Source organism: Somniosus microcephalus, chromosome 7 (assembly GCF_052327205.1).
Source record: "Somniosus microcephalus isolate GS21.2 chromosome 7, FLI_Smic_1.0, whole genome shotgun sequence".
Classification (NCBI taxonomy): domain Eukaryota; kingdom Metazoa; phylum Chordata; class Chondrichthyes; order Squaliformes; family Somniosidae; genus Somniosus; species Somniosus microcephalus.
Window position 1 is genome coordinate 144157846 of NC_140993.1, and position 25125 is coordinate 144182970.

Here is a 25125-nt window from a genome sequence, read left to right on the forward strand (position 1 = left end):
CCAGAAAAACACACTAAGGCCAGAGCAACACCAAATATGCAAAAAACTGGAAAAGCTCGAAATGGCCATAAAAGATAACCAAAACCCGCTAGACTCCATAATAACAGATAAAGAACTATTTGAAAAACTCAAGGACCTGCGACCAGGAAAAGCTTGCGGGGCAGACGGCATACTAAGCGAGATGATTAAACACACAGACGATAAAATGAAACTGGCTATCCTAAAACTCTTCAACTTGGTTCTGAGTGTCGGTTACTTCCTTGATATCTGGAACAAAGGACTCATAACGCCCATATACAAAAGTGGGGACAAAGTCGACCCAAATAGCTATCGAGGCATCTGTGTAAACAGTAACCTGGGGAAGGTATTCTGTAGTATCATAAACAAAAGACTTATAAACTTCCTTGAGGAGCACAATATCTTGAGTAAAAGCCAAATTGGATTCCTGCCAAACCATAGAACATCAGATCATATCTTCACCCTACAGACCCTAATTGACAAACACGTTCATCAAAACAAAAGCAAAATCTACGCATGCTTTATAGATTTCCAGAAGGCTTTCGATTCCATCTGGCATGACGGTTTATTCCTGAAATTTATCGAAAGCGGGATAGGGGGAAAAACATATGATGTAATTAAATCAATGTATACAAACAACAAATGTGCAGTTAAAATTGGAGACAAACAAACAAAATACTTCCCACAGGGGCGGGGGGTGACGCAGGGCTCGCCAATCTCACCGACACTCTTTAATATTTACATAAATGAATTGGCAAAACTACTTGAACAATCTACAGCACCCGGCCTCACCTTATATGAATCCAAGGTTAAATTCCTCCTCTATGCAGATGACCTGCTTCTGCTGTCACCAGCTAAGGAGGGTCTACAGCAGAACCTGGATCTGCTGGAGTCATACTGCCAGAATTGGGCCCTGACAATATATCCCCAGAAAACCAAAGTCCTTGTGTTCCAGCAAAGATCCAGACATCAGGGACCCAAAACAAATTTCACACTAGGAACAACCAAAATTGAACAAACCACTAACTACACATACTTGGGCTTAAAAATCAGTTCTACGGGAAATTTCCATCTGGCTGTGAATGAACTGAAAGAGAAAGCAAGAAGGGCTTTCTATGCCATTGAAAAATCAATCCAAATAGAAATCCCAATTAGCATTTGGCTCAAAATTTTCAAATCAGTAATTGAACCAATTGCACTCTATGGCAGTGAGGTGTGGAGACCGCTAACACAACAAGAATTTGCAAAATGGGACAAACACCCAATTGAGATCCTACATGCAGAATTCTGTAAAGGTATCCTCTGGACTCAAAGGAAAACCGTAAACAATGCATGCAGGGCAGAACTAGGCCAATATCCATTAATAATCACTATCCAAAAAAGAGCCACCAAATTTTGGAAACACCTAGAAATGAGCAACCCCCAATGCTATCATTACGAAGCCCTGAAATGCCAAGAGAGGACCATAAAGAAGAATACCCTCAGTCAACTAGTCCTGGGACTCAGTGAAGTAACTACTAACACTACTAACAATAACCAGCCCCAGGACAGTGACATCGTAACACAGAGAATTTGACCCAACACAATCGTCACTAAGCAAAAGGAAAAATATCTGTCATATTGGGCAGAAACAACAAAAACCCAAAGCAAATTCAATTGCTACTTGGCCCTAAACAGACAATACAACATGGCTGATTACCTGACCATGGTAAAGGATAGCAAACTGAGAAAAACCTTGACAATGTACAGACTTAGTGAACATAGCCTGGCGATCGAAAAAGGTAGACACAGGCAGACCCGGCTACCAAGAGAGGACAGGATATGCTCTCACTGCAGTCAGGGAGTGGTCGAGACAGAGATGCACTTCCTCACAGCTTGTAGAAAATATCAGGGCATAAGGGAGAATTTCTACCCAAAATTCACAAAAATATGCCCGGAATTCAGAAATTTGAATGACGACCAAAAACTCCCATACCTACTAGGGGAAGAGAGAAACTGTGTAACACTAGCGGCACACTAATTACAGCTTGCCATAAACAGAGGGACAACCACTAAATATAAGAAAAGAGTATATATAAAATATATGAATGTATATTTATACACTCAGGGATATATCTGTTTATACACTGTATGGATAGATCTGTATTTTTGTGTACAAACATGAATGTTTTTCGATGCTTTGGCAACATAAGATGTAACTTGTCATGCCAATAAAGCGATTTGAATTTGAATTTGAATTTGAATTGAGTGGGGGGAGGGGAAGGAGGGGAGGGGGAGAGGGCGGGGGGGAGAGGGAGAGAGAGGGGAGCGGAGGGAGAGAGAGGGTAGGGGGGTAGAGAGAGGGGAGGGGGAGAGAGAGAGGGAGGGGGGAGGAGAGAGAGAGGGAGGGGGGAGAGAGGGGGGTGTAAGGGAGGGTGGGAGAGAGAGGGGGGGAGAGAGAGGGGGGAGAGAGAGAGGGAGGTGGGGAGAGAGAGAGGGAGGGGGGAGAGAGAGAGGGAGGGGGGAGAGGGAGGGGGGGAGAGAGAGAGGGAGGGAGGGAGGGGGGAGAGAGAGGGGAGGGAGGGGGGAGGAGGAGAGGTGGGGGGGAGGGAGAGGGGGGAGGGAGAGGGAGCGGGGGGGAGGGAAAGGTGGTGGGGAGAGGGGGGGAAGGGGGGTAAGGGGAGGGGAGAGGGCGGGGGGGAGAGTGAGAGAGCGGGGGCAGTGGGAGAGGGGGGGGAGAGAGAGGGGAGGGGAGGGGGGAGAGGGGGATGAGAGGGAGGGGGAGAGGGGAGGGGGAGGAGGAGGAGGAGGAGGGAGGGGGCGAGGAGGGAGAGGGTGGGTGGGAGGAGGGAGGGGGGAGGAGGGAGAGGGGGGAGGAGGGAGGAGGGGGGAGGAGGGAGGAGGGGGGAGGAGTGCGAGGTGGGGGAGGAGTGAGGGGGGGAGGAGGAGGAGGAGGGAGGGGGAGGAGGAGGGAGTGGGGGGAGGAGGGGGGAGAAGGGAGGAGGGAGAGGGGGAGGAGGGAGGAGGGGGGAGGAGGGCGAGGGGGAGGCGGGAGAGAGGGGGGAGGGGGTGAGGAGGGGGGAGGAGGGAGAGGGGGGAGGAGGGAGGAGGGGGGAGGAGGAGGAGGGGGGGAGGAGGGGGGAGGAGGGGGCGGGAGAGGGGGAGGAGGAGGAGGGGGAGGAGGGGGAGGGGAGGGAGAGGGGGGTGAGGGGGGAGGAGGAGGGGGGAGGAGGAGGGAGAGGGGGAGGGGGAGGAGGATGGAGAGGGGAGGAGGAGGGAGAGCGGGAGATGGGAGGGGGAGAGGGGGGAGGGGAAGGAGAGGGGGGAGGGTAAGGAGTGGAGGGGAAGGAGGGGAGGGGGAGAGGGTGGGGGGGAGAGGGAGAGAGAGGGGAGGGGGTAGAGAGAGGGGGTGGTAGAGAGAGAGGGAGGGGAATTGGGGGGAGGGGAAGGAGGGGAGCGGGAGAGGGTGGGGGGAGAGGGAGAGAGAGGGGAGGGGGGGAGAGAGAGGGAGGGGGGAGGAGAGAGAGAGGGAGGGGGAGAGAGGGAGGGCAGGAGAGAGGGAGGGGGGAGAGAGAGAGGGGGAGAGAGAGAGTGGGGGGAGAGAGAGGGGGGGAGAGAGAGAGGGAGGGGAGAGAGAGAGGGAGGGGGAGAGAGAGAAGGAGGGGGGGAGAGGGAGGGGGGAGAGGGAGGGGGGAGAGAGAGGGGAGGGAGGGGGGAGGAGATTAGGTGGGGGGAGGGAGGGGGGGAGGGAGAGGGGGGAGGGAGGGGGGGAGGAGAGGGGGGTGGAGGGAGAGTGGGGGAGGGAGAGGGAGAGAGAGTGTGGGGAGAGGGGCGAAGGGGGGAGAGGGGGGAAGGGGGGAGAGGGGGGAAGGGAGGGAAGGGGAGGGGAGAGGGCGGGGGGGAGAGGGAGAGAGGGGGGGGGAGGGGCAGAGAGCGGGGGGAGAGAGAGGGGGGGAGAGAGAGGGGAGGGGAGGGGGGCAGAGGGGGAGAGGGGAGGGGGGAGAGGGAGGGGAGAGGGGGAGGGAGAGAGGGGTGAGGGGGGGAGAGGGAGGGGGGAGAGTGAGGTGGGGAGGAGAGGTGGGGGGATGGGAGGGGGGGAGGGACAGGGGGGGAGAGGGATGGGGAGAGGGAGGGGGAGAGGGGGGAGAGGGAGGGGGGAAAGGGAGGGGAAGGGCGGAGAGGGAGGAGGGGGGGAGGAGAGGGAGAGAGAGGGGGAGGGGGGAGGGGGGGAGAGGGGAGGAGGAGGGGGGCGGGAGGGGGGCAGGGGGAGGGGGTGAGGGGAGGGGAGGAGAGGGGGGAGGGAGGGAGGGGGAAGGGCGAGGGGGGTGGGAGCGAGGGGGGAAGGGGGGAGGAGGGGGATGGAGGGGGAGAAGGAGGGAGAGGCGGGGGAGGAGGGAGAGGGGGGAGGAGGAGGAGGGAGAGGGTGGGGGGGAGGAGGGGGGAGGAGGAGGAGGGAGGGGGAGGGAGGGGGAGGAGGAGGAGGGAGGGGGAGGAGGAGGATGGAGGGGGAGGAGGAGAAGGAGGGAGAGGGGGAGGAGGAGGAGGGAGAGGAGGAGGAGGAGGGAGAGGGGGAGGAGGAGGAGGGAGAGGGGGAGGAGGAGGAGGGAGGGGGGAGGAGGGGGAGGGAGAGTGGGGGGAGGAGGTAGAGGGGGGGAGGAGGGAGGGGGAGGGAGAGAGCGGGGGGAGGAGGAGGATGGAGAGGTGGGAGGAGGAGGAGGGAGAGGGGGGAGGAGGAGGGAGAGCAGGAGGGAGGAGGAGGGAGAGGGGGGAGGAGGAGGGAGAGGGGGCGAGGAGGAGGGAGAGGGGGGAGGAGGAGGGCGGGGGGGAGGAGGAGGGAGGGGGGGAGGAGGATGGAGAGGGGGGAGGAGGGAGGGGAGGGAGGAGGAGGGAGGGGGGAGGAGGGAGGGGGAGGGAGAGGGGGGAGAGAGAGGGGGAGGGAGAGAGAGAGAGAGAGAGGGGGTAGAGGAGAGGCAGGGAGAGAGGGTAGAGAGAGGGGGGAGAGGGAGAGAGAGGGGGGGATGGAGAGAGGGGGGAGGGAGAGAGAGAGGGGGAGAGGGAGAGAGAGAGAGAGGGGGAGAGGGAGAGAGGGGGGGGAGAGGGAGAGAGAGAGAGAGGGGGAGGGAGAGAGAGAGAGGGGGGAGGGGAGAGAGAGAGAGGGGGAGGGAGAGAGAGAGGGGGGAGAGGGAGAGGGAGAGAGGGGGGTGGGAGAGAGAGAGAGGGGGAGGGGAGAGAGGGGTGAGGGAGAGAGAGAGAGGGGAGGGAGAGAGGGGTGAGGGAGAGGGGGGAGGGAGAGAGGGGGAGAGAGGGGGGAGAGGGAGAGAAAGAGAGGGGGGAGGGGGAGAGAGAGGGGGGAGAGGGAGGGGGAGAGAGAGAGGGGGGAGGGAGGGAGAGGGAGACGGTGGGAGAGGAAGAGGTGGAGGGAGTTAGTTCAGTTCTAGTTTAGCTTTAGTCTCGTTTAAGTTTCCGTTTAAGGTTAGTTTAACTTAGTTTAAGCACAGAAGAAAAAGACCGCCAAAAAAAAAAAGACCGCCAAAGACGGGGACCCAAAAGAGGAAAAAAAACCCAGAGGAAAAGCAGAAAACAGAAAGAAAAGACAAAGCAAAATGACAGGAAAAGGAGAGGAATATACGCACCAAGGAGGAATCTGAGCGGCGGCCGGAGTGCGAGGTCTGAACGGCGGCCGGAACACGGGGCCGTAAACCAGGGAAAGGCCAGAGGAGCCGGGCCGAGACAGAGGCCTGGAGACCTCTGAGGGAGAGGGGAGCAGCCCGAAGGCACCGTGAGGCAGCGGCTCCCAGACGCAGACAGTGAGTACAGGTCCTGGGGAGGGAGCCTAAAGCCCGGGAAAGGCCCGAGGAGCCGGGCCAAGACAAAGGCTCAGAGACCCCTGAGAGGGAGTGGAGCAGCCGGGAGACACCGGGAAACAGCAACTCCCAGACGCAGACCAGGACAGTGAGTACGGGGCCTGGGGAGGGCCTGGAGAGCGAGCGAGTCCGGGGCCTGGGAAAGTTCGCGAGCCGGGAGAGGGAAACATCAAACCCGGGGCCCCAGAAAAGCTTATTCTAAGGTCAACAATATTTTTTACCTCTACACTAAAAAAAAATAACAAAAAATGAGCGAATCAGAGGAGCCGCAGCAGCTCCCGAGGCGCACTGAGAGCAACCTCTTCCAGATTCCCCCCAACACCAAAAAAAATGCTAAAAAATTGCTCAAGCAACAGCAGCTGAGAGAAAAACCAGAAACTCTCTTTGCTGACTGGTACAAAAGTGGGAAAATGTGTAACCTCATTTTTTACTCAGATCAGTCAGCGGCTTGGATCAGAGCAATAAACATACACTATCCCAGGGTTAAGCATGAAAAAACCACTAATGGGTCCAAACTGAAAATAAAGAAATCAGGGGACCCTGATAGTGCAACCACGACTGTCAACATGTACAGTAACGGAACAATATTGGTGCAAGGCTACCTCGACGACTTTGAAACGGCCTTCAAGACACTGAAAGAAATAACTGAGAGGGGAAGGAACAGCCCCAGAGTGACTAACAGGGAAAAAGCAACAGACACTCCCCCCACCACTTACAACTCACCAGGAGTAAATCAGCCTGGTCAGGAGGTGAGCGAGCCATACAGTTCTAACCAGACACTCACCCCGGGGCCCCACAGCCACATGGTACAGTTGACCAACCCCAGCGTAGTTACCAGAGAGGAAGCCACACATACTCCCCCTACCACTTCCAGCTCACCAAGAGAAGAGCAGCCTAGCCAGGAAGTGAGTGAGCCCTCCAGCTCCGACCGGACACACACCCTGGGATCCCACAGTCAGATACAACTAAAGGAGAAATTTAACCAGCTGGAGACAGAGCTAGTTAAACTTAGAGAGGAGGTCCTTAAACTGAAAACCGACCAAGAAAACAACATTTTAACAATGAAACATGAACAAAAGCAAGAGAGGGAGAGATACAGGAGAGAGCTGAATTTACTTGGGAATCAGGTGAAAGAGCTGCAGAAAGACAAAGAGAGCCATAGGAGAGAGATAGCACCATTAGCCCAGCAGCCAGAGGCTAGAGATAAGACAATACAGAGCCCGACTGAACAGCTGCACTCTCACACTGAACAACAGCAGCAGACACACAATACAGGGGGTGCCACACAGACCGACCAGCATACTGAAACTCAGTATTCCCCCACCACTGTGGAACCACAGGCGAGCCGCTCACAAGAGGAGCGCACACACCAGACACGACCACCCCAGTCCAACACAACCTATGAGTCCAGGCGAAAGCCACCAGCCAGTAAACACCAACAAGGCTGACATCGTAATACTCATAGACTCAAATGGGAAATTTCTATGGGAGAAAAAGCTCTTCCCTAGACATATAGTAAAAAAGATCCGGTGCCCAACAACAGACAGAGCCCTGGAATGGCTGACCAAAACCCGATTAGGCTCCCCCCAACACATAATAATACACACAAATGACCTAAAGGCCCAGCAGAAAAGGGTAGCAACATCGCTCAGATCAGTGATTGAGAAGGCAAGCAATACATTCCCAAACACTAGAATCACTGTTTCCACACTATTGCCGAGAACAGACTTTAACAACAAAACAATCCATGAGATAAATGCCAGCATAGCAAGAGACTGTGAATTAAAACACAACGTGCACCTGGCCCAACACCCCACCCTCGATGTGGAATGTCTTCACGACCGCGTCCATATCCACAGGAAGTGAATATCGATCTTTGCTAAAGCCCTGAAGGACGTCGCTTTTAACCGGGTCCATACCCAGACTCCAGGAGGACCCCCCCCCCGACCACCAGAGACCTTCGGGGTACAGACCAGGACTACTACAGAGACCACCACCACACCAACCGGGACCAGAGAAGATCTCCATGCACAACAACAATGTCGGACCTGCATCACTCCTGTCCTACAGGGGAACAGGACCGCCCCCAGCCAGACAGAGGGAGAGACAATCCATTAAGAGACATAATGCAGACGCGCAGCAACATCTACTTCCGCCTTATGGATCAGAAAAAGAAAAAAAAATAAGGACTAGTTGCTAGAAAGAGTTGTAACCAATTAGTATCAGCATTTATAGACAATTGAAATGTTCTTTTTTTCCCCCATTTAGACATGACAAACACATATCATACTTTAACCTATCATAGTAAAAGATCAAACTTAACATGAAGTCGTTATATATTTCGACCTGGAATATCCAAGGTCTACGCTCTTCTGTGCTCGACATGAAGAGTAGGACCCCAGAGTTCATAGATGAAATTAAAGATCTGGATATTATCATTTTACAGGAAACTTGGTGTAGAGGAGAAGGACACACTGGCCGTCCCCATGGGCACCCAGAGCTGGTGGTCCCCTCCAATAAATTGCCAGGAGTAACCCAGGGCAGAGACTCTGGAGGCATACTGATTTGGTTTAAAACAGAGCTTAAGAATAGCATCAAATTTATAAAAAAGGGCGAAAACCACATATGGCTCAAAATTAAGAGGGGCATCATCTCTAACACTCAAGATGTTTTCATTTGCGCACTCTATATCCCCCCGATGGAATCCCCGTACTTTAAAGAGGACACCTTCTCTAACATTGAGAGGGAGATTATCCAATTCCAGGCCCAGGGGAACGTGTTGATCTGTGGTGACCTCAATTCAGGAACTGGCGAAGAACCAGACTTCACCAATAATCAGGGAAACAATTACATATTCGGGAATAACCACTTCGATATCCCTTCCCATCCATACAGGCATAACTGCGATAAACAGACAAATGCTAACGGAAAACAGCTCCTGCAGCTCTGTCGAAGCCTGGGTCTGTACATTGTCAATGGTAGGATCATGGGAGACCTCCTAGGAAGATCGACCTATTGCTCACCTCTTGGCTGCAGCACCGTAGACTATATGATTACGGATTTGGACCCATCCTCTTTCAGAGCATTCACAGTCAAACCACAAACAACACTGTCAGACCACAGTCAAATTACTGTGTATCTTAAAAGGACAGAAACAACCAACAAAGAAACACAACCCAGTAAGCTGTACAACACCAAAAAATCCTACAGATGGGCCAAAAACAGCACGGAAAAATACCAGAAAGCAATAAGCAATCAATCAACTCAAGCTCTCTTCGACACCTTTCTGGAAAACATATACACTCACAATAAAGAAGGCGTAAACCGGGCAGTGAATAGCCTAAATAATATTTTTGATAATTTGGCAACAAGGTCAAACTTGAAAGCTCGCAAGAATAAACCCAAAACAAAAAACTATGAAAAATGGTTTGACCCAGATTGCCATAACATGAGGAAAAAACTCAGAAAAATATCAAACCAAAAACACAGACAGCCAGAAAATGAGGAATTACGCCTTACTTATTGTCAGACACTAACACAATACAGAAACACACTCAGAACCAAAAAAGAGCAGTATATTAAGAATACACTCAGCTGCATTGAGGAATCCATTGATTCCAATTGTTTCTGGGACAACTGGAATACATTACACAAAAAACAACACGACGAATTGGCCATTCAAAATGGAGACACATGGGAAAACCACTTTGAAAAATTATACCAGAAAAACACACTAAGCCAAATATGCAATACCAAATATGCAAAAAACTGGAAAAGCTCGAATTGGCCATAAAAGATAACCAAAACCCGCTAGACTCCATAATAACAGAAAAAGAGCTATTTGAAAAACTCAAGGACCTGCGACCAGGAAAAGCTTGCGGTGCAGACGGCATCCTAAGCGAGATGATTAAACACACGGACGATAAAATGAAATTGGCTATCCTAAAACTCTTCAACTTGGTTCTGAGTGTCGGTTACTTCCTTGATATCTGGAACAAAGGACTCATAATGCCCATATACAAAAGTGGGGACAAAGTTGACCCAAATAACTATCGAGGCATCTGTGTAAACAGTAACCTGGGGAAGGTATTCTGTAGTATCATAAACAAAAGACTTATAAACTTCCTTGAGGAGCACAATGTCTTGAGTAAAAGCCAAATTGGATTCCTACCAAACTATAGAACATCAGATCATATCTTCACCCTACAGACCCTAATTGACAAACATGTTCATCAAAACAAAAGCAACATTTTTGCCTGCTTTATAGATTTCCAGAAGGCTTTCGATTCCATCTGGCATGACGGTCTATTCTTGAAACTTATTGAAAGTGGTGTAGGGGGAAAAACATATGATGTAATTAAATCAATGTATACAAACAATAAATGTGCAGTTAAAATTGGAGACAAACAAAATACTTCCCACAGGGGCATGGTGTGATGCAGGGCTCGCCCATCTCACCGACACTCTTTAATATTTACATAAATGAATTGGCAAAACTACTTGAACAATCTACAGCACCCGGCCTCACCCTATATGAATCCAAGGTTAAATTCCTCCTCTATGCAGATGACCTGGTTCTACTGCCACCAACTAAGGAGGGTCTACAGCAGAACCTGGATCTGCTAGAGTCGTTCTGTCAGACCTGGGCCCTGACAATAAACCCCCAAAAACCAAAGTCCTTGTGTTCCAGCAAAGATCCAGACATCAGGGACCCAAAATAAATTTCACACTAGGAACAACTAAAATTGAACAAACCACTAACTACACATACTTGGGCTTAAAAATCAGTTCTACGGGAAATTTTCATCTGGCTGTGAATGAACTGAAAGAGAAAGCAAAAAGGGCTTTCTATGCCATTAAAAAATCAATCCAAATAGAAATCCCAATGAGCATTTGGCTCAAAATTTTTAAATCAGTAATTGAACCAATTGCACTGTATGGCAGTGAGGTGTGGGGACCGCTAACACAACAAGAATTTGCAAAATGGGACAAACACCCAATTGAGATCCTACATGCAGAATTCTGTAAAAGTATCCTCCGGACTCAAAGCAAAACCATAAACAATGCATGCAGGGCAGAACTAGGCCAATATCCATTAATAATTACTATCCAAAAAAGAGCCTCCAAATTTTGGAAACACCTAAAAATGAGCAACCCCCAATGCTATCATTACAAAGCCCTGAAATGCCAAGAGAGGACCATAAAGCAGAATACCCTCAGTCAACTAGTCCTGGGACTCAGTGAAGTAACTACTAACACTACTAACAATAACCAGCCCCAGGACAGTGACATCGTAACACAGAGAATTCGACCCAACACAATCGTCACTAAGCAAAAGGAAAAATATCTGTCATATTGGGCAGAAACAACAAAAACCCAAAACAAACTCAATTGCTACTTGGCCCTAAACAGACAATACAACATGGCTGATTACCTGACCATGGTAAAGGATAGCAAACTGAGAAAAACCTTGACAATGTACAGACTTAGTGAACATAGCCTGGCCATCAAAAAAGGCAGACACAGGCAGACCCGGCTACCAAGAGAGGACAGGATATGCTCTCACTGCAGTCAGGGAGTGGTGGAGACAGAGATGCACTTCCTCACAGCTTGTAGAAAATATCAGGGCATAAGGGAGAATTTCTACCCAAAATTCACAAAAATATGCCCTGAATTCAGAAATTTGAATGACGACCAAAAACTCCCATACCTACTAGGGGAACAGACAAATTGTGTAACCTTAGCGGCACACTATGTTACAGCTTGCCATAAACAGAGGGACAACCATTAAATCTAAGAAAAGAGTATATACAAATTATATGAATGTATATTTATACACTCAGGGATATATCTGTTTATACACTGTATGGATAGACCTGCGTTTATGTGTTCAACCATAAATGTTTTTCCATGCTTTGGCAACATAAGATGTATCTTGTCATCATGCCAATAAAGCGATTTGAATTGAATTGAATTGAATTGAGAGGGGGGTAGAGGAGAGAGGGGGGGAGAGAGAGGGGGGAGAGGGAGAGAGGGAGAGGGAGAGAGAGAGAGGGGGGAGGGAGGGGGAAAGAGAGGGGGGAGAGGGAGAGAGAGAGGGGGGAGGGAGAGAGGGGGAGAGAGGGGGGGAGGGAGAGAGGGGGAGAGAGAGGGGGGAGGGAGGGGGAGAGAGAGAGGAGAGGAGGGAGGGGGTGTGAGAGGGGGGAGGGAGGGGGAGAGAGGGGGGAGGGAGGGGAGAGAGAGGGAGGGAGGGAGATGCAGGAGAGGAGGGAGAGGGGGGAGAGGAGAGAGGGGGGAAAGGGAGATGCAGGAGAGGGGGGAGAGAGGAAAGGTGGGGGGAGTAAGGGGGGAGTAAGGGGGGGGAGAGGAGGGAGAGGGTTGAGAGAGGAGGGGGGGGAGAGGGGGAGAGGGGGGGAGAGAGAAGGGAGGAGGAGAGGGGGGAGAGAGGAGGGGGGAGGGGGAGAGAGGAGGGGGAGAGAGGGGGAGAGGGAGGAGAGAGGGACGGGGAGGGGGGAGGAAGGAGGAGGGAGGGAGGGAAGGAGGAGGGAGGGGAGGAGGAGGGAGGGAGGAAGGAGGAGGGTGAGGAAGGAAGGAGGAGGAGGAGGAAGGGAGAGGAGGGAGGGAGGGCGAGGAGGGAGGGAGGAAGGAGGAGGGGAGGACGGAGGAAGGAGGAGGCTGAGGAAGGAAGGAGGAGGAGGAGGAAGGGAGAGGAGGGAGGAGGGAGAGGAGGGAGGGAGGAAGGAGGAGGAAGGAAGGAGGAGAGGGGAGGAGGGAGGAAGGGGAGGTAGGAGAGAGGAAGGATGAGGGAGGAAGGAGGAGGGGGAGGAGGGAGGAAGGGGCAGAGGAGGGAGGGAGGAGAGAGGGACGGGGAGGGGGGAGGAAGGAGGGGGAGGGAGGAGAGGAGGGAGGAGGAAGGAGGAGGGAGGGAGGGAAGAAGGAGGGAGGGGAAGAAGGAGGAGGGAGGGGGAGGAAGGAGGAGGGAGGGAGGGGAGGAGGGAGGAAGGAGGAGGGGGAGGAGGGAGGAAGGGGGAGGGAGTGGGAGGAGGAGGGAGTGACGAATGTAGACGAGCTTTCCAGAAGAGCAAAACACTAATCACATTGAAAGAGGTATTGGCCCATTACAACCCGGCATTACCAATTCAGTTGGCATGTGATGCGTCACCCTACGGCATTGGAGTGGTGCTGTCGCACAAATTCTCGGACGGCTCAGAGAGGCCAATAGCCTTTGCATCACGATCACTAACCTCAGCCGAGCGTAACTACACCCAGATTGACAGGGAGGCCCTCAACCTAGTGTGGGGAGTGAAAAGTTCAATCACTATCTGCACGGGCAGAAATTCACCTTGCTGACTGATCACCAGCCTCTTTGTCTCCGTTTTTAATCCGAAGAAGGGCGTTCCGGTGATGACTGCGCAACGACTACAAAGATGGTCACTTTTTCTAGGGGCGCACCACTATGAGATTGAATATAAGGGCACGAAACAGCATGGAAATGCTGATGGGCTATCACGCCTGCCACTGCCTACTGCGGAGGAAGCACCAGCAGTGGATCCTGTCAAAATATTCCATTCGACTATAGTTGAATACCTACTGGTAACTAACGCTTGTATCGAAAAGGAAACCTGAAATGACCCGACACTGTCTCAGGTATATGATTTGACGGTGAAGGGATGGCCAGCACATGGCGACTCACTGTTGCCAGCATTCTCGACAAGGAGAGAACAGCTGTCTGTGTGCCGGGGGACCTTGATGTGTGGATCCCGAGTGGTAATTCCACCCAAGTGAAGGGATAGAGTGCTCAATGAGCTTCATGAGGGTCATCTGGGAGGGGTAAAAATGAAAAGCCTAGCCAGGGCTTATGTGTGGTGGCCGGGAATCGATAAACAAATCGAGGACCTGACCAAGAGCTGCTCAGGATGCCAGAAAGTCCAAAATGCACCACCACAGGCCCCTCTACACCCATGGGAGTGGCCCTCATCTCCATGGCAACGGGTGCATAATGATTTTGCTGGTCCATTCATGGACTCAATGTTTTTAATAGCCTTGGATGCGCACTCGAAATGGCCTGAGGTCATCAAAATGTCCTCCACCACCACGGAGAAAACTATTGCAGTCCTACGGACCATTTTTGCCAGGAATGGCTTGCCAGAACAGATTTGCTCCGACAACGGACCACAGTTTTTGTCCGAAGAGTTCCGGAAGTTCTTGAAAAAGAATGGGGTAAGGCATTACACATCCGCCCCGTATCATCCAGCCACAAATGGATTGGCTGAGAGGTTTGTACAAGGAGGCAATAAAGGCTATGTACAATGACAACATTCTGCTGCAGCAGAAGGTGGACAATTTCCTGTTCGCCTACCGGAATGCGACACATGCAGTCACCAACCAGGCCGCAGCCATGATGTTCTTTAACCGAAGGTTAAGATCTCGCCTGGATTTGCTCCGACCAAACGTACGAAGAGATGTTGAGAGTAAGCAATTCCAGCACATCCATGAGAAGCAAACAAGGAGCTTCAATGTAGGGCAACCAGTCTTGGCCCGCGACTACCGAACAGAAAAATGGCAGCCAGGAACGATATGCACACGGCAGGGCCCACTAATGTACACAGTGGACGTTGGGGAGAGCATTGTGAGACGCCATGCTGACCAGATCCTAGAGTCACAGGAACAAGTCAACCCCATGCCTCGCCCATACATACCTGGTGATGAACCCGACGTACAGGTCGCATCTACCCCAGAAACAGTAGCATCGGAAGCTGATGAACCAACCGACGACAGGGGGCCAGAATCGCCTCCGCACCAAGAGCAAGACACTCGGGAAAGGCACTATCCAGAAAGGATCAGAAAGCCTCCCCAAAGACTGAATATATAAATAGATTATTTTCAGCTAATGTTGCATGTTAAAAGTGTTAATTGTAATTAGATTGATATTTAATTGTTAAATGAGTGTTATGGTACTGTTTATCTAAAAGGGGAGGAATTGTAATGTATATACCTTTATGGGGGGAACTATGTTTCACAGCTCATGTATACTGCAGTACCGGCAGTGACCACACCTGTATATAGCACTGAGTAGTAATCTGTACAGATCAGTTGCAGTGTGAGCCACGTTGAGTAAACACCTGTTGGACCGTTCTCCGCAGTCTGTGTCTTATTATACACAGACGCAACAGGAGGAAGGAGGAGGGAGGAGGGAGGAGGGAGGAAGGAGGAGGAGGGAGGAGGGAGGAAGGAGGAAGGAGGAGGGAGGAGGGGGGGAGAAGGGAGGGAGGGAGGAGGAGGGGGGGAGGAGGAGGGGGAGGAAGGAGGGGAGGAGGAGGAGGGGGAGGAAGGAGGGGGGAGGGGGGAGGAAGGAGGGGGGGAGGGGGGAGGAAGGAGGAGGGAGGAGGGAGGGGGAGGAAGGGGGGAGAGGAAGAGGAGGAGGGAGGAAGGAGGAGGGGAAGGAGGGGGGAGGAAGTGGGAGGAGAGGAGGGGGAGGGGGAGGAAGGGAGGGGAGGGGGAGGAAGGGGGGAGGAAGGAGAAGAGGGAGGAAGGGGGAGGAGGGAGGAAGGAGGGAGGAGGGTGGACGACGGAGGAGGGGGGAGGGAGGAGGAGGAGGAAGGGGAGGGGGAGGAGCTGGTGGGGGGAGGAGGGGGAGGGGAGGAGGGGGAGGAGGAGGGGCAAGGGAGGGAGGAGGAGGAGGAGGGGGGGAGGAAGAAGGAGGGGGGAGGAGGAAGGGGAGGAAGGAGGAGGGGTGGAGGGAGCAAGGGGAGGAAGGAGGAGGGAGGGGGAGAGGAGGGGGGGAGGGAGGGGGAGAGGAGGGGGGAGGAGGGAGGGGGAGAGGAGGGGGAGAGGAGGAGGAGGGAGGGGGGAGGAGGGGGAGGGGAGGAGGGGGAAGGGGAGGAAGGGAGGGAGGGGAGGGGAGAGAGGGAGGGGAGAGGGAGGAGAGGGGGAGAGGAGTGGGAGAGGAGAGAAGGAGGATGGGGAGAAAAGGGAGGGAGGAGGGGGAGAGGAGGGAGGGAGGAGGGGGTGTGGAGGGTTGAGGAGGAAGGGGGGAAGGAGGGGGAGAGAGGAGGGAGGGGGAAGGAGGGGGAGAGAGGAGGGAGGGAGGGGGAGGAGGGAGGGAGGGAGAGGGAGGAGGGAGGGAGGGAGGGGGAGGAGGGAGGGAGAGGGGGAGGAGGGAGGAGGAGGGAGGGAGGGAGAGGGGAGGAGAGAGGGAGGGAGAGGGGGGAGGGGGAGGAGCAGGTATGGGGAGGGGGAGGAGAGAGTGTGGGGGAGGAGGTGGAGGGGAGGAAGGGAGTGGGGAGGAGAGAGTGTGGGGGAGGAGGGGGAGGGGAGGAAGGGAGTGGGGAACAGAGAGAGTGAGCAGGGAAACGGAGGGAGGAACAAAGGGCGGAGGAATGGAGGGGGAGGCGGAGGAATGGAGGGAGAGAGTGGAGGGAGAGCGGGAGGGAGGGGAAGGGAGAGGGAGAGGGCGGCGGGAGGGAGGGGAAGGGAGAGGGGGAGGGCGGCGGGAGTGAGGGGAAGGAGGGGGATGTGGAGGACGAGGGTGAGGAAGCGGAGGGCGAGGGGAGGGCGAGGGGACGGAGGGGGAAGCGGAGGGCGAGGGGAGAGGGAAACAGAGGGCAGGGGAAGCGGAGGGGGAAGCAGAGGGCGAGGGGAGGGAGGGGGAAGCGGAGGGAGGGGGAAGCAGATGGCGAGGTGAGAGGGAAGCGGAGGGCAAGGGGAGGGAGGGGGAAGCGGAGGGTGAGGGGAGGGAGAGGGACGAGGAGGGCGAGGGGAGAGAGAGGCGGAAATGAGGGCTATGGAGGAACCGAAAGTTGAGCAGGGAAATGGGATCGGGGATAACGGGAGGGGCGGGAAGAGGGACAACGGGAGGAGGAATGTGTGGGGAGGAGGGAAGGGGAGGGTAAGGGGAAGGGGGGAATAGATGGGGGGTAGGAGGAGAACCCGATGATGGGGGAGGGGGAAGGGACTGAGAGCGGTTGAGGCGGGGCAGAAGCCGAAGGCGGGGGGGAAGTGGAGGAGTGGAAACCGTGGGCGTGGGACAGAAGGCGTTTAGCAGAGAGGACCTGAAGGCGGAGGAGGGAGGGGTCCAAGCGAAGGATGGGACTGATGACGGTTGAGGGGGGAGAAAACCGAGGATGGGCGGAACAGGGTGCAGAGGAGTGGGGGAAACCGGGGCGATGAGGAGGGGGGAAGTGGGGAAACCGGGGCGAGAGGGAGGTGGCAAAATGAAGGAGGAGGTGGCAAGAAACCGGGGGCAGAGTGTGGAAACCAAGGAGGGGGAAACCGTGCGGGGCAGAGGGGGGGAAACCGAGGAGGGGAGAAACAGAGAGTGGTGCCATGTGTGGAAAAGAGAGCGGGTGGGGTGAGGTGGGGAGGTGATGGAATCTGAGGGAGGAGGCAGAGGGGGAAACCGGTGAGGGGAGGAAACAAGGTGGGGGAGGGGGGAAATGGGGAGGACGTGGGTTTCCGAGGGCAGGAGGAGGAGGGGAAACCAAGGGGAAACTGAGGGCGGGGGCGGGGTCAGGGGTGAAACTGAGGTGGGGGGGCGAACTACTTTTAATAGACATGAGATCTCCTTATCTCCTTGGACTCTGGTTTGCACTCCGGTTCTTTGTGAATGTGACAACTCTGATCTGGGAACCTATGTCAGAGCCGATCTGTACTTGGACTTCACACGTCAAAAGTGGCTGGCACAGAACAAACTGATCCAAACCAAGAGATAGCATAAAGGGCAGTGGGCTCAGTGTTTGGGGCACTTCTCACAAGACTCATCGCCCTAAACTCAGCTCTGCGCCAACATTTCTAAACCACTCCTTGAGCTCGGACTCAATAAAGGAGAGTTTTCATAGAATTATAGTAATTACAACACTGGAGGAGGTCATTCATCGCCCAGTGCAGCTGCTCTCTCCTGTAACCCCATTCCCCACCCCCAGATCTTCTTAAATATTTATCCCATTCCCTTTGAAATGAAATTTTAGTCTCTGACTTAATAACCACATGCGGTGAAGAATCCCAAGGTTTAATAGTCTTCAGTTCAAGAACTTTTCTCCTCCCTTCCCCTTTGTTTCTTCCAGTAAGAATCCTTAGTTTCTGTTAAAGAGTTCCACATTCCCTCACCAATGGAAACAATCTTTCGCTAATTGCCACAGTAAGCTCTCTGGGTTTCACTTACCCCATTACGGGCTGCTCCTTTCTCAGTGCCACTCCCATTCACCACATTGATGCTGCTATTCCTGGCTCTGCAAGAGATGCTGGGACCCCTCCCCCTCCCCCTCCCCCTCGCTTCTCTTCCCCAACCCCCCACTTGCGGCCCAAGCCCCCGACCACTAGTCCCCTTCTCTTCCCTCCCCTCCCCAGGTTCTCTCGCTCCCCAAGACCCCATTCCCCCGTCATTGCTCCCCCCACCACCCCCGTCATGCCCCCCACCACCCCATCTCTCTTCTCCAACCCGAGCCCCCGTGTCTCCATCTCTCTCCCCCAACCCAAGCCCCCGTGTCTCCATCTCTCTTCTCCAACCCGAGCCCCCGTGTCTCCATCTCTCTCCCCCAACCCAAGCCCCCGTGTCTCCACCTCTCTCTCCCAACCCAAGCCCCCGTGTCTCCATCTCTCTCCCCCAACCCAAGCCCCCGTGTCTCCATCTCTCTCCCCCAACCCAAGCCCCCGTGTCTCCATCTCTCTCCCCCAACCCAAGCCCCCGTGTCTCCATCTCTCTCCCCCAACCCAAGCCCCCGTGTCTCCATCTCTCCCCCCCAACCCGAGTCCCCGTGTCTCCATCTCTCCCCCCCAACCCGAGCCCCCGTGTCTCCATCTCTCTCCCCCAATCCAAGCCCCCGTGTCTCCATCTCTCTCCACCAACCCCAGCCCCCGTGTCTCCATCTCTCCCCCCCAACCCGAGCCCGTGTCTCCATCTCTCTCCCACAACCCGAGCCCCCGTGTCTCCATCTCTCTCCCCCAACCCGAGTCCCCGTGTCTCCATCTCTCCCCCCCAACCCGAGCCCCCGTGTCTCCATCTCTCTCCCCCAATCCAAGCCCCCGTGTCTCCATCTCTCTCCACCAACCCCAGCCCCCGTGTCACCATCTCTTTCCATCAACCCAAGCCCCCGTGTCTCCATCTCTCTCCACCAACCCAAGCCCCCATTTCCCAGTCTCCATCTCTCTCCCCCAACCCAAGCCCCCGTGTCTCCATCTCTCTTCTCCAACCCGAGCCCCCGTGTCTCCATCTCTCTCCCCCAACCCAAGCCCCCGTGTCTCCACCTCTCTCTCCCAACCCAAGCCCCCGTGTCTCCATCTCTCTCCCCCAACCCAAGCCCCCGTGTCTCCATCTCTCTCCCCCAACCCAAGCCCCTGTGTCTCCATCTCTCTCCCCCAACCCAAGCCCCCGTGTCTCCATCTCTCTCCCCCAACCCAAGCCCCCGTGTCTCCATCTCTCTCCACCAACCCGAGTACCCGTGTCTCCATCTCTCTCCACCAACCCGAGCCCCCGTGTCTCCATCTCTCTCCCCCAACCCAAGCCCCCGTGTCTCCATCTCTCTCCCCCAACCCAAGCCCCCGTGTCTCCATCTCTCTCCCCCAACCCAAGCCCCCATGTCTCCATCTCTCTCCCCCAACCCAAGCCCCCATGTCTCCATCTCTCTCCCCCAACCCAAGCCCCCGTGTCTCCATCTCTCTCCCCCAACCCAAGCCCCCGTGTCTCCAACTCTCTTCTCCAACCCGAGCCCCCGTGTCTCCATCTCTCTCCCCCAACCCAAGCCCCCGTGTCTCCATCTCTCTCCCCCAACCCAAACCCCCGTGTCTCCATCTCTCTCCCCCAACCCGAGCCCCCGTGTCTCCATCTCTCTCCCCCAACCCAAGCCCCCATGGCTCCATCTATCTCCCCCAACCCAAGCCCCCGTGTCTCCATCTCTCTCCCCCAACCCGAGCCCCCGTGTCTCCATCTCTCTCCCCCAACCCGAGTCCCCATGGCTCCATCTCTCTCCATCAACCCGAGCCCCCGTGTCTCCATCTCTCCCCCCCAACCCAAGCCCCCATGTCTCCATCTATCTCCACCAACCCAAGCCCCCGTGTCTCCATCTCTCTCCCCCAACCCAAGCCCCATGGCTCCATCTCTCTCCCCCAACCCAAGCCCCCGTGTCTCCATCTCTCTCCACCAACCCGAGCCCCCGTGTCTCCATCTCTCCCCCCCAACCCAAGCCCCCATGTCTCAATCTATCTCCACCAACCCAAGCCCCCATGTCTCCATCTCTCTCCCCCAACCCAAGCCCCCATGTCTCCATCTCTCTCCCCAACCAAAGCCCCCCGTGTCTCCATCTCTCTCCCCCAACCCAAGCCCCCATGTCTCCATCTCTCCCCCCCAACCCAAGCCCCCATGTCTCCATCTCTCTCCACCAACCCAAGCCCCCGTGTCTCCATTTCTCTCCCCAACCAAAGCCCCCATGTCTCCATCTCTCTCCCCCAACCTGAGCCCCCGTGTCTCCATCTCTCCCCCCCAACCCAAGCCCCCGTGTCTCCATCTCTCTCCACCAACCCAAGCCCCCGTGTCTCCATCTCTCTCCCCAACCAAAGCCCCCGTGTCTCCATCTCTCTCCCCCAACCCAAGCCCCCGTGTCTCCATCTCTCTCCCCAACCAAAGCCCCCGTGTCTCCATCTCTCTCCCTCAACCCGAGCCCCTGTGTCTCCATCTCTCTCCACCAACCTGAGCCCCCGTGTCTCCATCTCTCTCCCCCAACCCAAGTCCCTGTGTCTCCATCTCTCTCCACCAACCCCAGCCCCCGTGTCTCCATCTCTCTCCCCCAATCCAAGCCCCCGTGTCTCCATCTCTCTCCACCAACCCCAGCCCCCGTGTCTCCATCTCTTTCCATCAACCCAAGCCCCCGTGTCTCCATCTCTCTCCACCAACCCAAGCCCCCATTTCCCAGTCTCCATCTCTCTCCCCCAACCCAAGCCCCCGTGTCTCCATCTCTATCCACCAACCCAAGCCTCCGTGTCTCCATCTCTCTCCCCCAACCCAAGCCCCTGTCTCTCCATCTCTCTCCCCCAACCCAAGCCCCCGTGTCTCCGTCTCTCTTCTCCAACCCAAGCCCCCGTGTCTCCATCTCTCTCCCCCAACCCAAGCCCCCATATCTCCATCTCTCTCCACCAACCTGAGCCCCCGTGTCTCCATCTCTCTCCCCCAACCCAAGTCCCTGTGTCTCCATCTCTCTCCCCCAATCCAAGCCCCCGTGTCTCCATCTCTCTCCACCAACCCCAGCCCCCGTGTCTCCATCTCTTTCCATCAACCCAAGCCCCCGTGTCTCCATCTCTCTCCACCAACCCAAGCCCCCATTTCCCAGTCTCCATCTCTCTCCCCCAACCCAAGCCCCCGTGTCTCCATCTCTCTCCCCCAACCCAAGCCCCCGTGTCTCCATCTCTCTCCCCCAACCCAAGCCCCCGTGTCTCCATCTCTCTTCTCCAACCCGAGCCCGTGTCTCCATCTCTCTCCCCCAACCCAAGCCCCCGTGTCTCCATCTCTCTCCACCAACCCGAGCCCCCGTGTCTCCATCTCTCTCCCCAACCCAAGCCCCCGTGTCTCCATCTCTCTCCACCAACCCGAGTCCCCGTGTCTCCATCTCTCTCCACCAACCCGAGTCCCCGTGTCTCCATCTCTCTCCCCCAACCCAAGCCCCCGTGTCTCCATCTCTCTCCCCCAACCCAAGCCCCCGTGTCTCCATCTCTCTCCACCAACCCGAGCCCCTGTGTCTCCATCTCTCTCCCCCAACCCAAGCCCCCGTGTCTCCATCTCTCTCCCCCAACCCAAGCCCCCGTGCCTCCATCTCTCTCCACCAACCCGAGTCCCCGTGTCTCCATCTCTCTCCACCAACCCGAGCCCCCATGTCTCCATCTCTCTCCACCAACCCGAGTCCCCGTGTCTCCATCTCTCTCCACCAACCCGAGCCCCCATGTCTCCATCTCTCTCCACCAACCCAAGCCCCCGTGTCTCCATCTCTCTCTCCAACCCGAGCCCCCATGTCTCCATCTCTCTCCACCAACCCGAGCCCCCATGTCTCCATCTCTCTCCACCAACCCAAGCCCCCGTGTCTCCATCTCTCTCTCCAACCCGAGCCCCCATGTCTCCATCTCTCTCCACCAACCCAAGCCCCCGTGTCTCCATCTCTCTCTCCAACCCGAGCCCCCGTGTCTCCATCTCTCTCCACCAACCCGAGCCCCCGTGTCTCCATCTCTCTCCACCAACCCAAGCCCCCGTGTCTCCATCTCTCTCCACCAACCCGAGCCCCCATTTCCCAGTCTCCATCTCCACACCAATAGAGGAGAGTTGGCCTACTTCAAAGCCTCTCTTGAGGTCCTTAAAAATACAATAGAAAACGATAATAATTGGATTTCAAATGCTCCTAAGCTATAATATGAAAGTATGGGAAACTCTGAATAGTCCATAATAAGAATTAGAAGGGGCACTTGATAATGCAAAACCCTTCTGCCTCTGGAACATCAGTTACCTCAATTGTGTTGCATATTAAATCCTCAGTTTATAAAGTACCAATTCCCTAGTCTCCCTCACTCCACCACCCCCATTCAAGGCTTTCCAGTCGTCCCCTTCTGACTGCACACCAGCTGGCTGTGGCTCCCTATGGCGGTGGTCGGGTCGGAGGCTTCTCTGAATGGAAGAGGGTGCATTGCGATGGGTACATTTAAGGAGCTGTTCTCCCCGGCTGCTGGAGGCATCGCTTGTGTGAGGAATTGCCAATATTGGGAAACCTACCAAGGGGTATCCAACCTTTATGTGTCACATAGGTGCATACCATGAAACCACAGGGGATCCATAAATGAGCCTTGTCTAGGCATAACTGATGATATATGGCAAGAGATCACTTACACTAAATTTCTGTCCACAGTTCACATAACACGTATTTTCCTATGTTCCTATTTCCAAGAGGATGCAGAAAACTCCCAACAGAAATAGACAGAAGTGTAATTCCAATATGTTCACGTGGCAGAATGACATAACTTTCTATTTTCTGGTCCTCCCCGTTATTGCTACCCACAATAATTGAGACAATAGATGTTCCTGTGGTAATCACTTTCTTTTTGCTACCATTTAACTTTTACTTGTAATAAAACTGATTTGTAATTCATAGCCTAAATCACATAGCCCAATAATGTTTATTTTTTTCACTTTCTGGACTAGAAGATGGTAGCGTTTGTGTCAACACCAGCAATCTGTTTCAGTAACGAGGGCTCCTTTTTTAATATTCATTCATGGGATGTGGGTGTTGCTGGCAAAGCCAGCATTTATTGCCCATCCTTAATTGTCCTTGAGTCAGTGCTGGTGAGCCACCTTCTTGAACCGCTGTACTCCCACAGTGCTGTTAGGGAGGGAGTTCTAGGATTTTGACCCAGCGACTATGTAGGAACGGCGCTATATTTCCAAGTCAGGATGGTGTGTAACTTGGAGGGGAACTTGCAGGTGATGGTGTTTCCATGCACCTGCTCCCCTTGTCCTTCTAGGTGGTAGAGGTCGCGGGTTTGGGAGGTGTTGCCGAAGGTGCTGCAGTGTGTACCATCTGCAGCCACTTTGTCAGGTAGACGCCAGTGTTGTAGCTGTAGTGGAACAGCTTGGCCAGAGGCACGGCTAGTTCTGCAGCACAATTCTTCAGCGCTAGTCTTCAACCTATGGGCAATGCTGCGTTACTAGCTATTTTGTTATAAAGTCACACACAGTTCATTGGGAACAAGGACCCACTACGGGAGTGGCTTTTAGCACTAGCACAAGATAAATAGCTGAATAAAACCTAAAAATTTAACACCAACTTTTTCAATTTCCCCAAGGCCAACCAGCAAAAGTATGATAGGGCACTGCATTTTTGCCAGATTGCAGGATTCTCCCAAGTCTAGGGTGTTATTAATTGTCCTCTCACAACCCTATGTGCATCCCCACACAATAACTGCATTCATAAACTATAAGGGTTATCATTCCATCAATGTGCAGCTGACCTATGGATCATACAGATCAGTGCTTGCTTCCCAGCCAGCAGTCATTATGCCTTTATTTTCAAGGTTATCTACTGTATACCCGTTACTTGATCTGTTCCTGGGACTAGGGACAGGGTCACTGGCCTAAGGCTTGGAAGCTAAGCAGAGGCAGGCCTGGTTAGTACCATGGTAGGGGTGACCATCAGGGAAGACCAGGTGCAGAAGGTCACGGAAGGAGCCCCGAGGAGGGGCGGTTGGTGAGCAGGTCCGGGTGTTGGGCTGAAGATTGTTGGACAGGAGGAATGGTGGAAGTGGAATGGCGGCGCGCACAGATGCCGCGGCTTTGCTTCTCCCAGGACGGTGCTATTTACGTTTAATGTTATTTGTACTGGACTCATGGGAGCTTGCAAGATCACATTTTGTTGTTCATGTACTTGTGCATTGTACAATGACAATAAAGTTGAATTATTATTATTATCTAGAAAGAAAAGTGCGCAGTTGTCTCTGACTGACGATAATCGCTGCAGCCCTGGTTCAAGACACGTCAATGGATGCCACCTACATCTGCTGAGTACAGCAATAATGAGGTGCATGCATCTATCAAAGTTATCATTGAATACACCAGATGCATGTTAAAGCAGAAATTCTATGCAGGAAGGGATTATCTTAACAGAAAAAAGGTGTCAGAAATAATAATTTTGATTTTTATGAAAGAAAAATGAAAAAGTTAGTGAAAAGAATATTGTATAGGTTACCAAAGGAGTTAGATGTACTACTGTGGGAGGCCATTGTCTTCAGGCGAAGCCGATGATGTCTTGATACTGGTCAGTGCAAACATTTGTTTGTTGCCTGTTAGTGTTGGGGTCCAGTCTCTCAGGACCAAGGAGTATAAAAGCATCCGAAGAGATGGTCAATACTAGCGATGTCTTAGGATCATCCAATATCAATGAGTCCCCAGTGTTGACTGAAGTAATTGAATCCTTGACGTTATATCGTGCCAGTGATCCTCAGCAACCAAAAGCAAATTTTGCAAGTTAAAATATCGTAATTACTAGTGATCTAAAATGGATTGTTGTGTTTTGCACAGTATTTAAAGCATACTTACAATTACACAGTTCTTACAGTAATAAGAAATTCCTTAAGATTTCATCTTGCTTTGAATGTTGCTGCAGCAGACAAGTAGGTAAGCACTCTCACCAAGTGTATTTGAGACCAAACAATAAGAACTGTGGGAATTAACTAGGACACTCTTGTTTTTGCTATTGCTGTCACATGGAAAAACACATGTGAGGATAGGATCAGTTTAACTGTT